This window comes from Prosopis cineraria, unplaced genomic scaffold (genome assembly GCF_029017545.1).
Source record: "Prosopis cineraria cultivar Desert tree isolate PC_DT_omini unplaced genomic scaffold, ASM2901754v1 PC6, whole genome shotgun sequence".
NCBI lineage: Eukaryota > Viridiplantae > Streptophyta > Magnoliopsida > Fabales > Fabaceae > Prosopis > Prosopis cineraria.
The window spans coordinates 21,633,021-21,650,072 of NW_026555337.1; positions in this window are offsets into that span (position 1 = coordinate 21,633,021).

Genomic DNA, 17,052 nt, shown 5'->3' on the forward strand with positions numbered 1-17,052 from the left:
AAATTTACCAATATTATGAATGGGAAGTTTTAATTCGAAATAAATGAGCCCATACTTTCTCAGGCAATGAAATAGCATATTGTCTAGGCATTGATTTCTTCTTGTTATCAAATTTCCTTCTTCCATGGGTCAGAAAGTGACTTTAATACATTGATTCTCAAACCAAAATTATTCTTACAAGAAAATATTTCCACGAGCTACTAAATAACCAAAATCAAAGTAAAATTTACACAATTATGCTATGATGTACTAACTCAATCAAAATAAACATTTTCCTACCGTAAGTATCCAAAATATGTATATGCGTGTGTCAAAAAGTAACACTTATTTTGCTCTGTTTATAAAATCATATTTTAAATATTTAAACTTGGAAAAACAAATTTAGCTAATATTCAATTTCCAATATCATTCTACATAGAAAGAAATTTTTGTTTATTTTATTTGTAAGACATGGATTTTTTATAAGAAGCCTATTTAAATATTGTTGTGTGTTAATATATTAATTAAACATGTATATTTGATAAAGTAAAATTAAAAATTTCTTAGATGTTCCTCTGATAATAAAAGAAATTAAAAATTATTAATTTTTTGAAAATTTTGAAATTATCTTTTAAACACCCGTACTAAGTAGAATCTACTGTATATATTGTTTGCCAAAAACAAAATCCCCAATATTGTGTCGTTTTTCTTTTTCTCAAGATACTCCTTACTTTATTTCTCATAATGCAATTTTTCTACAAAAAGGTAGAAAAAAGAAATAAAAATTAAGAGAAAGAGAACTGAAAGAATAAAATGAATAATAAATTACAAAGGTATTTTTCAAGTAAAATGGGAATTATTGTGCCCCATTCTCTACTCTAAAGATATTCAAGTTGACTTGAGTTCAATCATGAGTGTAGGAAGCTAAGATGAAATTCTTTTTTCCAGGGCTACGTCAATGAGTGGGAAATGTCTAGGAAATTTCCTCAATTATAGAATCTCAATATTTTCATTATAAAAAAAAGTAAAATACACTGACCTTCCTTCTATTTTATCTTTTATTACAAATACCTCACTTTTATTTTTAAACATATACAAACCTCTTATAGAATTAATAATAACGAAATACAAACCTCCCTTCAACTTTTAGTATTTCATTTTCAATCACTCATCGTCATTTGAACCTTAAATCATATGCATGGGACCAAAATGCCCTTCAAAATTTGGTTCTTTCGTGGCTTCTATTCATCCTTGGTATAGTCTATCACTAATATATAAATAAAAAATAACATTTAAATAATATTAATTGACTTTAGAGCATTGAAATTATTATAAAATTACATTTGGACCAAACAAATCTCTCAATGGCACTTACTTATTTATTTATTTTTGTTAGTTTGTAAGTGAAATTAATAAAATTATTTTCTTCTCCTTTCTCAATGTCAATTCCAACCCATGACAAGTGGCAGAGCTGTTGTCTTGAAAGAACCACAACACTCAAATAAGAAATGTTGTGGACAATTCTAATTTCAACAAACATATTGTCCCAATTCCTCTATATATGCCAAGGAAATGAGTTTACTTGACTTGAAAATACTTCACTCTTTAATTCTAAAATCAAATTTATTCTAAGAATTGTATAGAGAGACTAATATGTGTCATAGTCAAATTCAATCAAAATAAAAATCTACATCATTGTGTAATGTTTTCCCAAAATATAGGTGTATGAATTGTCTTGACTTGGGGAATTATTCATAAAATTAAATAATTGTTGCCATTCATGACTTCTTTTTCTCGTTCGCCATATTAATGAGTTGTGTAGAAAGACAAGAAAACACCCCAATTCATAGAACCTCCATATTATCAATGAAATGACTAAAATAAATATTCAGAAATTACTTTTATTCTATTGACCTAACATTGTGCCATTTTCTTCACGCTAAGTGCAGACCTAGTTATATGTAATTAGGCCTCTACAACTTGTTCCCATTAATTTCCTCTTTGGTTTGGCACCCCCTATCCCATGGTGACCCATTCCTTATGTATTATATATATTATATTAATTAATATACATATATATAACGGACACTATATAATTCTTCTGGATATTATAAAGATATATGATTTATTAGTTTATTAAAATAATTTTGTAAATTAACATAAATTTTACATCAATAAAAGAACAATGATGCTTAATATTTTTTATACTAAAAGCCTTTTTTATTTTTATTTTAAGCAAATTATTCTAAAAAATTAATTATTATAAAAATGTATCATTTGCATTGATATATAATTAGTTTGTGATTTAATTTGCGCATACATAAAGGCTTTTTTTATTTTAAGTAAATTATTATAAAAATATTAATTATTATAAAAATTTATCATTTACATTAATATGAATTTTTTTATTTAATTTTCATATACATAAAATCCTTTTTTTCTTTTTATTTAAGTAAAATATTTTAAAAAATTAGCTATTGTAAAATATTATCATTTGCAATAATAGAGAATTTTTTTTTAATTTAATTTCATAAAATATTAATTAAGATTATTCTAAGTATGCCAAATATTTGTTTATAATTTGCATAATATATATATATATATATATTGATTTAAGTTGTTTATACATGTTCAATATTTATTATTCCCTCCAAATCATCAATATCTATTGGTTCCAAATTTTACATAATTTATTATAAAAAATCTAGGTTTTGAATTTATGTATTTAATGCATTTATCAATAAAATAAGTGGTATTGGATTTTAAATAAAAAATTAAAAATGTTAATGATAAGAAAGAGCTATAGATTAAGCGATGGGTTAAAAAACCACATATTTTTCTTTCTAAAATTATAGCGATGGGTTAAAAAACCACATTTTATCTTTCTAAAATTATCATTTGATTTTATTAAAACAAAGTGTATCTATAAGCTTGCATATCTGATTTTTTATTATGATTTGATTTTTTAAGTTATAAAAAACTTTAATTAAGAACATATATTGATTTCACAAATATACTTGACCCCCCTTAAATTTAGAAGTTGGTTCACACAATGAGTGTATGAATTGATTTGAGTTTACTTGACACATGAATTGCACTCAAACATCGACAGAGACAAATTACTGTTGCACTCCCTCCGTGCCAAGCACATATGAGTTTACTTGCTTGGAAATACACCACTCTTTGATTATAAAAATCAAATTTATTTGAAGAATTATAAAAAGTGGGAAAGATGTTATCTTGAAAGAAACTAGGCGCTCAAACGTCCACATGACCATTCTAATTTCAACAAACAAGTATTATTGTCCCACTTTTTCCATACAAAGGACGTATGAGTATACTTGACTTAGAAAGACATCACTCTTTGAACATAAAATCAAATTTATTACAGGAATTGTTAGAGAATAACGTGTGGTATAGTCAGATTCTAACAAAAAAGTTTACATTATAGTGTAATGTTTTTCCACAATATGATTGGTCCCCACACCTACTTCCCATTAATTTCGTTAATCTACATCAATCAATTTTATTCCATTAACCTCTCAATACTATGCCATTTTCTTTATGCCAGGGGCAGACATCAACTTTCTATTCCACATTAAATGTAGTTGGTCCTCACACCTCCTTCCTCTTAATTTCTACTTTCGTTTAGTCCCCCATCTAACAGTAACCCATTCCTTACTTTTTTTTCTTTTTTTTCTTTTTTTGCTTCCAATAATACTTACTATACGTACTATATGGAACAAAAACACACAAATGCAAACACATTATAAACTATATAATTCTTCTACACATTTTAAAAATATTTAATTTATTAGTTCATTCAAATATTTTTTAATTAACATTAAATTTTTATTAATAGAAAATATTATACTTAATATTCATATATAATTGTAAGTCTTTTTCTTTTTTATTTTAAGTAAATTATTTAAAAAATATTAATTATTATTAAAATTGATAATTTGAATTAATATATAATCTTTCTGTTATTTAATTTGCATATAATGTTAATTAAGATTATTCTATGCATGCCAAATATTGTTATTAAATTTTCATCATATCTATATTGATTTAATTTGTTTATAAAATTTCAATATTTATCATATTCCCCCAAATCATCAATATCTAATGGTTCATAATTTTATATTATTTATCATAGAAGAAACCTAGGTATTAAATTTATGTATTTAATGTATTTTTTCAATCAAATATGTGGAATTAGATTTTATATTAAAAATAGAAAATATTAATGATAAGAGAGAGTTATAGTCAAGTGACGGGTTAAAAATCATATGTTTTTTCTGAAAAAATATGAATTGTATATATAAGATTAAATATCTTATTTTTTATTATGATTTGTTTTTCTTAAGTTATAAAAAACTTTAATTAACACTATATATTGATCTCAAAAATATAATTGGCCTCCTGAAGTTCAAAAGTTGGTTCTGCTCCTACTTTATGCATTAAGTATATGAATTGATATGAATTACACTAATTAAAAGATAATCACAAATGAGTTTACTTTGACATATGAATTACAATCAAACATTGATAAAGATATATTTTTTAATAATATATTAGTAAAATATTAATATTTTAATATATAATAATTAAAATATTATTACTTCTAAATATTCACAAACAATTTACAAGTTAAGGGATTTGGATCTAGTGAGTGGCTTAAATCCACTTACTTAATGAGTATCCTAATTACAACTATTGAATTTCATCAACACTTGAAAATTATCAAGATATATTTTTCTCCAAAAATTCAAAAAATTCTAATCGGTTAAAAATATAAAGGGAAAATTCTCAACATCCCTACAATAATGAACAAATCATTGTGTTTGATAAGCTTAACTATTATTGGTTAATTATATTTTTTGGATGCTTAATTATTTTTTATTTAAGATTGACAAATTAATTTTTTTAAATCCTTTTCAAGATTGGTAATTTTTTTGGGATATGTTTTATGGAATTTTTTCGTAGTTGTATCATAAATCAGTGTTTATATCTCAATATATATATATAGTGTAAAATAAAATAATTCCTTTCATTAATATTTCCACATACAATCTCATCCTTTTTTCCCCCTATTTACAATATCAAATTTGGAGATTGCATCAACAATGTCTCATTTCCAAACTTCTTTGCAAGCTAATTCGTGTAATAACACGCCCCATCATCCGAATATCATGACTAGGGGCCACTGATTGACGGGAAAAGTACACGACGGACGTCACTTGAGCTAAGAAATCTCAACCATTAACATTATAATCAACAGTTTTAAATGCATGTACTCATCAGTCAAATAAATTACGAGTTGTGCTTCTGAATTTCAAAGCATATATATAGTATGGCCTTCTTCTCCAACCACTTCAATCTAAGAAGCCTTGAACCTATCCAACATGGCAAATCTTTGTTTTCATTTCCCCTTCCTCATGTTCTTCCTACTTTGTTTTCATTTCACTTTATGCCTCACCAATTTTAATTCAAATGATGAATTGGCACTACTTGCTTTCAAGTTTTCTGTTAAGGACCCTTATACTCACTTGGCTAATTGGTCCAATCTCAAGTGGAATAGATCCTTGGATAGAGTTAAAATTCCAATCCAAGGTCTCTAATTTTGACATATTTGATACCAACAGCAACTAATTATGACATAACCACAAGAAAATTCATGGTTTTCTAAACAGATTGGGCTATCCAATTCCACCTATTGTATTAGGAATTGTATTTTGGTTCAGTCCTCTATGACCTGCGAAACTAGGCACTCAAAGACAGGGACATCTGAAGGAGCTTTAAGGCCTTAGGAAAAATTATTTTAGAGGTCTAATATATTATTACTTTACCACTTTAAATTCTATAAAAATTAAAACAATAACAAATAAAGGGTAAAGGAGGAACAAACACACCAAATATATATAGCCATCTATGATTGGATTTCTTTATTCTTTTAATAGAAGTGCAAAACTCCTATGAACAAATAAAAGGATTTGTGGACTTCACAATGACAAATAGAAATTCAAGTTATCAATCAATCCGTGCCCATGGAAACGGCTAAGCAAGAGCTATATATTTTTTTAATAAGAAAATAATGGTAGAGCAATAAATGATTTGGTTGAGATAAAAGAAGAGATGAAATGACAAAGTGATTGTGGTAGAATACATGCAGCCATAAATTTTTAATGAAGAGAAAAAATTAACACTAATGCTTAGTAAAAAATTAATTATTGGTTATTTAAGATAAAAGTAGGTAATAAACTCTAAATGAAAATATATAATTAAGATTAATGCTTAATAAGAAAAAGACTGATGGATTATATAGGATATAAGTAAACATTTTTTAGACATAAGATGACAGCCTTAATGGACTATTGTTACACATGGCCCTGCTGATAGAGCCAATGAAATAACAAAAAAGAGATAATATTGCAAATGAATTAACGCTTAAAGATATTGAATTCGAATTGGTCACGGGTATATCTATTGAGAATATTTCCCACGTATGTGATAAAGACACAAAAAAGATGGCATATTTATGCTACGAGCGACCATATATGGTGAATCTTTTTTACCAAGTCTAACAATACATGCAAATTATGAGCAACATATTGTGCAGTAATTGTTTGAAAAATTTTACATGGTTTTAACGTAACTACAAAAGAAATTCTACATATAAGTAGCTAGGTTGCTTTTCACGGAGGGTTGGATTATCATTTTTTTTTTAGTTTGAGTTTGTGCATCACCCCTGGAATGATTACCATTTTATCTAAAATAAAATTTGAGGAATCATCCTTCAAAACTGATGGCTTCTAGGAGATGCTATCACATGTAATTCCATATATACATTAATCACACACAAGCACACATTAATATACGTGGGGGGAGCTTTAGTTGGGTTTTAAATTATTTTGGAAATCCAATAAAAAACAACTGTGGGTAAAAAGGATTGTAGAGATATCTCACACATTTCGTGTGTATTACAGTCCTCTGGCTACTAATAAAATGTCACAATAAACTAATCCGCCAAGTTTTTGTAAGGGAACATCTTTTTAATTCCTACTACATATATAATGGACGTGAACTAACTAATTGATCTCATACATAATGATTTTGTAGGAACAAAATTTTATGCACAACGACAATATATAATGATAGCATCTAATGTCGACTTAAAATTAAAATTGGAAAAACTATTGGAACTGCAGTTCTGTAATATCCATTTTTTTTATTTTTAGTTTACAATTTAAAGGGAACAAGTGAGATGGAGATGTCATATTTTAGTATTGATGTTTACATTAATATTATCACTCACTGATTGGCCAATTCGAAAGATAGTTGGTCTTCTATAGCAATAAACAATTTTTGATAGAACTATGAGACTTGCATTTTCAAAAATTGACTGGTTTTTTGGAATAAATAAATCCTTCAACGGAGGCTAACATAGACTCATTTGAAATTATAACTATGTTTGGAGATTACCTAAACACACAAAAATAACACAAAATTGAATGAATGTTGCAAATTATGATTAACTGAAATGATACCTTCTAAATTATTGTGATCAAGCTCAAGAGGTTGAAGTTTTGTCGAATTTCCAATGCCTCTTGGTATAAGGCTAATCAACTTATTATAACTTAAGTATATAATAATTATCTAATAATGAGTGCACACTTTTCAAGTTTGTAAGGCCACCAATTGTTTGAGGAATATTTCCTGCAATATGATAATAAAAAAACCACATTTTTATGAATTCTCATGTATAAGATTATGATAAAAGAAAAATAAGTAACAAACATAAATTTATGAATGCATTTTTTAAAATTATTGTGATTATGATATAATAACTCTTGAATTTTGGTAGACGCACATAGAAGTGGGAAAGTTAAAAGAGAGACAAAAAAATTTTAAATTTGGCTATGTTTAAAGAATTGTTAGAAAAGAAAATTTCAATCCTACACAAAATTATAAACAAAAGGAAAAGTAGGAAAAGAAAATGCATCGTTGTTCATCATAGTAATACTGAGAAATCAACTAAAAACGGGGGAACTATAGTAGTCAAAATATCATAATTTTATGAAAAAAATTACCTTGTAAATTATTATGATCAAGATATAGCTCTCGAAGCATATCCAATTTTCCAATACCTTCTAGTATATCACCTGCGAAAAAAATTTAACTCTTAAAGATATTGAATTCAAATTGGTCACAGATATATCTATTGAGAATTGAGCTTAAACAAGGACCAAAAGATTTGGAAATCCAAAATAAGGACCAAAGTTACTTTGGTAAATGGATCTTAAAGTTTGCTACTTTTATCCCATAATTTACAACCGTCAAAACAATAAATTGTAAGTGAAATTTGATAAATTTATAAAAGAACAACTTCTCAAACTTATAATCATTTCTAGTGATTTTCTTCTAGTTAATTTGTGAAGGAAAACAATTTCCAAGTAGTGATATATTTGACAAGCCTATAAGTCATCCTTAAAAAATTTTCAGCTTTTGTTAAAAAATGCATATATTTATAAATCACAAGTAACGTTGGTTAAGTTGTAAATGGAGAATATATAAATATCAAAATTTAACTTGCAAAGTATATGTGAATATTATTAAATAGTAATAATAATAATATTTAAATTATTAAATATTAAAGTATTAATATTTACTTAATAAGATGCTATTAAGAATTATAATATTTTTGAATTACTTACTAGTGTTTTTTCCTGCAATGATTATTCAATAATTGCCTAGTAGCTGGTTAAAATGATATTTTTGTCTTTTACATGGATAGAAAATAACATTAGTCTTTTGTGATTTATTTATAATTTATAAAATTTAATTCATATTAATTTTATTATAGGATATATATTTATAATTTTTTGAATATTTTTTTATAATTTTTGATTCTTTTTTTGTAATTTTTGATGTCCTTTTTTTATAATTTTTTGAATCTTTGCCATGCACCATTTTTTAAATGTTGAATGGGACATTATGCCATAAAAAAGTTGGGATATCATCATGCCTCTTATGTGAATAGTTGAGAGTTAAAAATATCGTTTAACCCAATAAAAAATTAAATTTGATATAGAGCTATGAATGAAAGAAAATGTTATTTTATTTTATAATATATATGTATATATATAGATATATAAACTTAGTTACAAAAGAATTTCATAAAACATAGCCCAAAAGAATTACAAAGCTTAAAAGGGATTTTAAAAATTTATTTAACTTTCCAATCATAAATAAAAATATTTTAGTATACCAAAAATGTAATTCAAAAAATAATAGTTAGACTTATCATTAGACACAATAATCTGTTCACTATTAGGGATATAGAGATTTTTCCCTTTATATTTATCATTGATTAGATCATATGAAGCTTAATGTGCATTATTACCCCATGAAACTAGAACCATATTTTCTAGCGCAAGCCCTGTGGAGTGAATTCCATGAGAAATTGTTAAAAAATTGGGGAAAAGGTGTGAACAAAAAAATATATGAACATTTTGACTTACGTCAACTATCTCCCCAACCCAGCCGATGCTTTTCTACTTCCGACAAAATCATAGGAAAAATTAAATATTTGGTTTCAAATTTTTAGCGAAGTTATAAAATAGGTCCCTATAGTTTCTACTTTTAGAATGACTCCCAGAAATTTGTGCACAGATATATTAGACCTTAAAGTGCAAAAAGTGTATCAGTATATGTTTTTTTCTTGCACAAAAATTAATTATTAATTAAAAAATTGACTTGCAAAATGGTGCGTGAAATATTTTAAATAATAATAATTATACTCATTATTTTGAACAAAACTACATTTTGACCAATTCCAACTGATCAAATACATACCATTTATTCTTTTTGTTATTATGAGAGCTTTGATTCAACAGACCCATAAATGTCACCTAACAAAGTGATAGGAATTAGGTTAATTAACATTATATGAATGTAATGATGAAGCATACAAGAAACTCTTCGCATTTACAATGTTGGAGAAGATATTGGCGCACTTATCAACTTGTTGGAAAGATACAAAGGCCACATAATTATTGCCCCACTTCCTCCATGCCAAGGACATATGACTTGGAAATACAACACACTTTCATTAATTATGAGATCAAATTTATTCTAAGAATTGTTAGAGACTAATGTGTGCCATAGTTGGATTATTCTAACAAAAGACAATCTACATTATTGTGTATTGTTTTTCCATAATATAAGTATATTGATACTGTTGACTAAGAAAATTATGTATAAAATATGAACTGTCACTATTCATGACTTCTATTTCTCTTTGACCATATTAATAAGTTGTGTAAGATGACAAGAAAACAACCCAATTCATAGAACTCCACATTATCAATGAAATGACTAAAACAAATATACATAACTTATTTTTATTTGACAGACCTATAATTGTGTAATTTTCTTCATGGACTAAGTATATGAATACACAAAAAAAAAGATAACTACCATTTATAATTTTTTCCTTAAAACAAAATAGATTGGAGGTCAGTTATTAGTATATTTTAAAGATAAATTCAAATATAATAACAAATAGAACTTACAATATAGTACGGAGCAACTTTGATTGAATTTGAAAGCAAATATAATAGCGCTTACATATTGATATCAATGATAAGTCCTTGGAATTGAATTAATAATGGTAATACTAATAATAACAATAGAAAAATGACAAATATAAGAGAGTTGTAGACTTGGTCTATCGTGTTGAATCAATAACTAGTTATCTATGAATTAATGATAATTAATGGATGGATGTGAAAAGAAAAATTTATTATCTGGTCAGGAAAGGATAATTAATTGAATAAAATATATTTTCAGAATTTTTTGATCACATTGATAACGTGTTATGAAAATAAAAAGAAAGAGGGCAAGAGACTAGCAGGGCAAGAAGAGTTATAGTTCATTCACTTGGGTACCCAATGCTTTTTACATGGCCTCTATTTATAGGCTTTCAACTATTTAAGCCTAACCTTAATGTTACAAATGAATAAAGAAGGACATAATAGCATAGTATGTAACCTTTGGAGGTTATAAAGCATTAACCTTGATAAACTCTTTCTAAATCATTCATTGTGAAGTTATGAGAGATGAAGAATTCTAAGCATTAGGAGTTATGGGCATTCACTCATATAATCATATAATATTCGTTATGTTTTGCCTCCCTATATGATTAGATAGTAAATGTGAGAAACTCTTCTAATAGATATTCGAATCTTGGTTCGCTATGTTGTGAGGGACTAGTACCTTCCCCTAAACCCAACTCAAGTTAGTTTTTTGAAGTTTTATTTTATTTTAAATGGATTTTTACTTATGTGAAATTTTTTTCTGCCGATCACAGAATAATTTATTTTTGGCTAATTTGTATGTAAAATAATTAACATTCATCTTACTTCAACAGTTATAACATAAAATATTATTTTCAAGGAGGACTATATAACTGTGCCCCCTTTTGTATGCTAATAATGATATATGAGTTGACTTGACTTGGTATGTGAGTAGAAAAATGATATAAGATTCTTTTTCTTCGTTCACAATATCAATAAGCATTGTAATGTGCAGGGAATTTCCTCACTTATAGAACCTCAATGGATTTGGTTATCATTTAAAATGACAATATAGTATACCTATAAAACATTGAATTGAAAACTGTTTTGACGTAAAGGTATTTCATTGTTAATTTAATTTTGGTTAATTTTTTAAGTAACAACACTTATTTTCTTCTAATTATAAAAAAAATCAATATATATAATAATAAATGTTAGTGAACGTGCAACATATTTAAATTCTAACAAAAAATCAACATCATTGTGTCATTCGATTTTATTGGAAATTTAATTTTAATAAAAAATGTTTATTATAAAATAATTAATTTATAAAAGATCAAGATGTCTTGATTTTATTGGGAAAAAAACACCTTAAGTATATAAAACTAAGTATTTAAATTTTTTCCTTAAAACAAGATAGAGAGGAGCTAGGTTGGTCATAAGTTATTTTAAAGATAAATGCAAATATAATAACAAATAGGACTTAGAATATAGTGCGGATCAAATTTGATTGAATTTAGAAGCAAATAAAACGGTGCTTACATATTGATACCAATGCCAAGTCCTAGGAATTGAATTAATAATAATAATAGTAATAAAAGTGAGAAAATATATATATATATATATATAAGAGTTGTTAACTTGGTCCCTATAGCATCAAATCGATACCTCATTAATTAATGATAATTAATTGATGAATGTGAAAAGGATAATTAATTATTTGGTTAGGAAAGGATAATCAATTGAACATGCTAACAAGGGGAATAGATCCCATGCAGTGGCTTTTGCATTCTCTTGTGCGTTTTATCCAGTGGTTACGGAGAGGTGTATAAAATGGCTTCTTATTTGCAAATCACACAATCATGTTTTATCCACTATGATTTTAACTCTTTTAAACTCCATGATTAATTCAATTCTCGCAGCCATTGTATTGTAATTTTTTTGTTTCTTGGATGAAATGATTTTTTTAAAAAAATATAAATATAAATTTTTTAATAAATCTATTTTATTACCCATATGGACAATCTAGACTTAATTTGGATGGTTCAAATTTAATATTAAAATTTTTATAAATTTACTATCTCAAATTTACTCCTAGACTTACAAATTTAATATTGTATTTATCAAATTAAAAATTTATAACAATTAGGCTAAAGTTTACTTTTGGTCCTCTAACTTTATATTAGGTTTCAAGTTAGTCCCTTAATTCTATGAAATATCTTTTCTATCATTTAACCCTAACGTTGTTAGTTTTAAATGATTATCTTTTGTATCAATCATTGTTATTTTAAATAATTAAATTTAATATGTCAACATTTGATGATGTTTTATCAATTTTTTAAAAGTTAAATGTAAAGATTTTTTTGTGTGAAACTAATAGTGTTAGAGTTAAAGGACTAAAAAATATTTTATGAAATCATGGGGAACAAAATGAAACCTTATGCAAAATTAACGAACTAAAGGTATACTTTAACCTAAAAATTATAAGAAAATTTAATATTATATCTAGTCTATCCAAAGTGCATCTAAATAATTAATTTATAAAAAATTTTAAAAATTAATATTAAATTGGACTATCTATATTAAATATGTACTATCTAAATTAGTGATTAACAGATCTATTAAAAAATTTTATATTTTTATAAATTTTTACTTTAATAAATATAAAAGAAAAGTAAAAATAAAAAACTTTAAATTTGGATAAACATGATTATATGTTTTAAGCATATAAACCTGACTGTATGCTTCGCAGATAAGAAGCCTTTTTATGTACCTCTCTCTTCCCATCTACTGGATAAAACACATATTGAATATTGCCCCATTTCTTAGCCATTGAACAAAATCCACTGCATGGGATCCGTTCCCTGTTAACAAGAAGAATTATTTTGGCCAAAATATTTTCAGAATATTATTAAGTAATAATTCTAGTATCTGAACAAATATGTATTTACATCTCTTTAGTCAATATGTGTTTTATTTTCAAAATAATGATAATGCAAATACGTTTTATGTTTGTGTTTTGTCTTTTTTTTTCTGAGTTTTATATTATTTTAAATGATTTGTTAATTACTTGATTTTTTTTGCAAAATATAGAATAATTTATTTTTAACTAGTAAAATAATTAGCATTCATCTCACCTCAATAATTACAAAAAATATAAATGTTTGTTCTTTTAATAAAATAATTGAGAAGGGCTATTTTATTTTTAAGAAGGACTATATTCTTGTGTCCCTTTCCCTACACTACGAACGATACATAAGTTGACTTGACTTGACATGTGAGTAGAAAGATGATATAAAAGACTTTTTCTTTAACCATAACATTAATAAGCTACGTAACGTATAGGAAATTTCCTCATTTATAAAACATAATGGATTGCTAGTCAAAAACAATGAAAAACATAATAGATTTGATTATCATTTAACATGACAATATAATATACCTATAAATCATTGAATTGAAAAATTATTTTGGTGTAAAAGTATTTCATTGATTATTCTTAATCTAATTTTTGCTAACTTTTTAAGTAACAACACTTATTTTCATCAAATTATAAAAATAAAAAAATAATAATAGTTAGTGAATATGTAGCATATTCAAATTCTAACAAAAACTCCACATCATTAATGTGGCATTTGTTCAACACTAGGTATATAAGCTGCCTTTTTTTTGTCAGTTTATTTGCATGAAAGATCTATCATCATCATCTTCTTCTTCTTCTTTTTTTTTTTTTTGGCATAATGGAGTCCCAAGGCCCAAATACAGAATCAGAAACCAAAGGAAGAGACATACAATCAGAAGCAACCAGTAAGAAACAAAGATAGGCTACCACTAATAAGAAAATTATGAATAATAAGAGATAGATTTTCATCTACTTCCACCCACCATTAACGACCTATTTTTTTTATGAAAATTAGTGTCTTTTTTTAATTGGTGAGTTGAAACATGAAAACATCCCAATTTATAAAACCTCAATTTATCTATGGCATTGCTAAAATGAATATACATAAATTTTCTTATATCATTTGCATGATATGACTGTGCATTTTGGCCACACAATGAGTATAGTAATAATATTATTATTATTAGAGAAGGGGAAAAAAAGACACATGTTCACTTCCCTCAAATTTTTTTTTTCATTTCATTTTTTGTTTTTCTTTTATTTTTGGATAAAAAACTTCCATTTATCTTATTTCATTCTAGAATATATACGCTTATTAACATTGTGAGTTATAAGAGCTAGAGTGTAAATTTCCAACACTCCTGGTGCAAGCATTAAGAACTGGTTTTATAGCCTCCCGAAATTCCCCCGCAAAAAAAAAAAAAAAAAACCCAAAGAAAGAAAGAAATATGCATATAAATAAAATATGCCCCTAATACTAAACATGTTTGCTCCAAGAATCCTAGCAGCCCAACAAAAAAAAAAAACAAGCCTTTTTTTTTTGGTATACAAAATTAAACAAGCTTATGTTGTCAAAGCGATCATACAATTAAAAATTAGGGAGACTCTCAATCATGACCCTCAAAAGGAAATAATCACATGCAAGGCCCAAAAAAATTTGTAATGCTTCTGCAATTGCAATTAATTTTTTGTCTAATTACTAAAATACCCTTGATTCCCCCAAAAAAAAAAAAAAAATCCTCACCTTCGCTACTGCTTCAGTGTCGGCAAGTGATCAATGGCTAGTCAATCCAAGAAAGGGGTTAAAGGAGGGTTTGATCCCTTAACCCATTGGCTGTTTAAAAAAAAAATGTTGCCACTAATCTAGCGGACAACTTTGGTTATTTGTGGCAAAATATAATATATATTATAAACTATTTTTAAACATTGATGTGTTGTTATTTATATCTAAATAATCACTTATAAATATTTGAACATAACTTATTCATGCATAAAAAATGTTGTAAATTTTTAAAAGCGAGCTTCTTCAATTTTTTCAATAACTTGTTCCTTCATTATTAACATATTATCAATATTATACTAAATAAAAAATATATATGTTGTAAATTTATTTTTCAAGCATTTTCATAGGTTTTGATTAATCATAAATATATTACTGTTCATATCTGAACAATCACTTGTAAATATTTGAATATCACTTGTCATGCATAAAAAATGTTGACACACACAAATGATTGTTTGGATACAAACAGCAATGCATCCATGATTAATCAAAGCCCGTGAAAATACTTGAAAAGATAAATTTATAACATATATATATATATATATATATTAACCTTAATATTGATAAGCTGCAAATGTTAAAAGAATAAGTTGTTAAAAAATTGAACAAGTTGGATTTTGAAAATTTGCAACTTTTTTATCTATGAATAAGTGATGTTCAAATATTTACAAGTGATTATTTGGATATGAATAACAATCTTTCCATGATTAACCAAAGACAATGCAAACGCTTGAAAAATAAATTTATAACATATATATATATATATTAAGATAATAATGATAACATGTTAATGTTGAAAGAACAAGTTGTTAAAAAAACAATCAAACATGCTGGGTTTTAAAAATTTATAACTTTTTTATGTATGAACAAATGATGTTCAAATATTTACAAGTGATTATCTAGATATGAACAATAATATGTTCATGATTAATCAAAACCATTAAAATGATTGAAAAATAAATTTACAACTTATAGTTTTTTATCTAGCATAATATTTATAATATTTATAATATCTCAACATTGAAGGAACAAATTGTTAAAAAAATTGAACAAGCTTGCTTTTATAAATTTGCAACTGTTTTTTATGTATAACAAGTTATGTCTGACCATTTACAAGTGATTGTTCAAATATAAAGAACATGTCCATGATTAATAGCAAGTCACATAAATGCTTGAAAAAAGATATATATATATATATTATATATATTTCTATATCTCTTGAGTTGACCAGCCATTGACCAATTGCTCCGGCAGCCAATGATAGAGGTCCAGCATCCGGCACAGTAGGGGTCGGCCCACTGGTGGTCTGGCTTTGGCAAAGGTGATTGAGGCCTTTGGGCATGCAGAAGTGTTTCAAAATATTTTGGGCCTTGCATGTCATTTATTTGCTTCTATTAGTCTTCAAGTTCTCTTTGTTTTGTCTATAGAAAAATTAAATTTTTAGCATGATAAAAAATGTTTAATTGCCTCAAACTCATCATCTTATATTTTCATATTGTTGAGGTAATACTATTTAAATTTTCAGGTCATTATAGAAGAGTAGACTATGCACTCTGTTAATTGAAACAATATATATATTTGAAGGAATTGTTTAATCTTTGATACTCTCATCAATTAATCAGAATTTAAGTTTGGTAGGCCCCCAAAATGGAAACCAAAGCTTCTTAGACATATTTCTTATTTACGATATTCAAATTCATAATTGAGAGATTCCAACTTGGTTAAGCCTGAGAAATATGAGTTAAATTAAATAGAAATTGGTAGGTTTTTTCAGCTACACACCTACAATGGAAGAGCATGCAAACATC